Source organism: Penaeus monodon, chromosome 28, assembly GCF_015228065.2.
Source record: "Penaeus monodon isolate SGIC_2016 chromosome 28, NSTDA_Pmon_1, whole genome shotgun sequence".
NCBI lineage: Eukaryota > Metazoa > Arthropoda > Malacostraca > Decapoda > Penaeidae > Penaeus > Penaeus monodon.
Genome location: NC_051413.1, coordinates 40300257 through 40300622, shown reverse-complemented (window position 1 = coordinate 40300622; position 366 = coordinate 40300257).

Here is a 366-nt window from a genome sequence, read left to right as displayed (position 1 = left end):
TTATTTATATAAGCATAGGAAATCTATAACAAAACTAATTTGTTCATAGAAATGGAAATTAAATCTAATCACAACAGTATCCTATGTTTGGTCCCAGATAAAAGAAAAGTTCAATAAACTAGACTAAACAAGTTATGCAAAACTAAAATATTACTTTAAATGAGCACCAGATTTCCATAGCACTAATTAGGCACCATTAAGACATTACGAGAACACAATGATTACTCTGTTTTACAGATTCTTTTATGCCTATTAACACTGTAAGCTGTTCCATCTGAAGATACATGTATCTCACATGTCTCTCTTGCTCCTGGTATAGGTGTTCCTGCTTTTGATACTGCTGCTCTCATGTTCTTGGCACAGGCA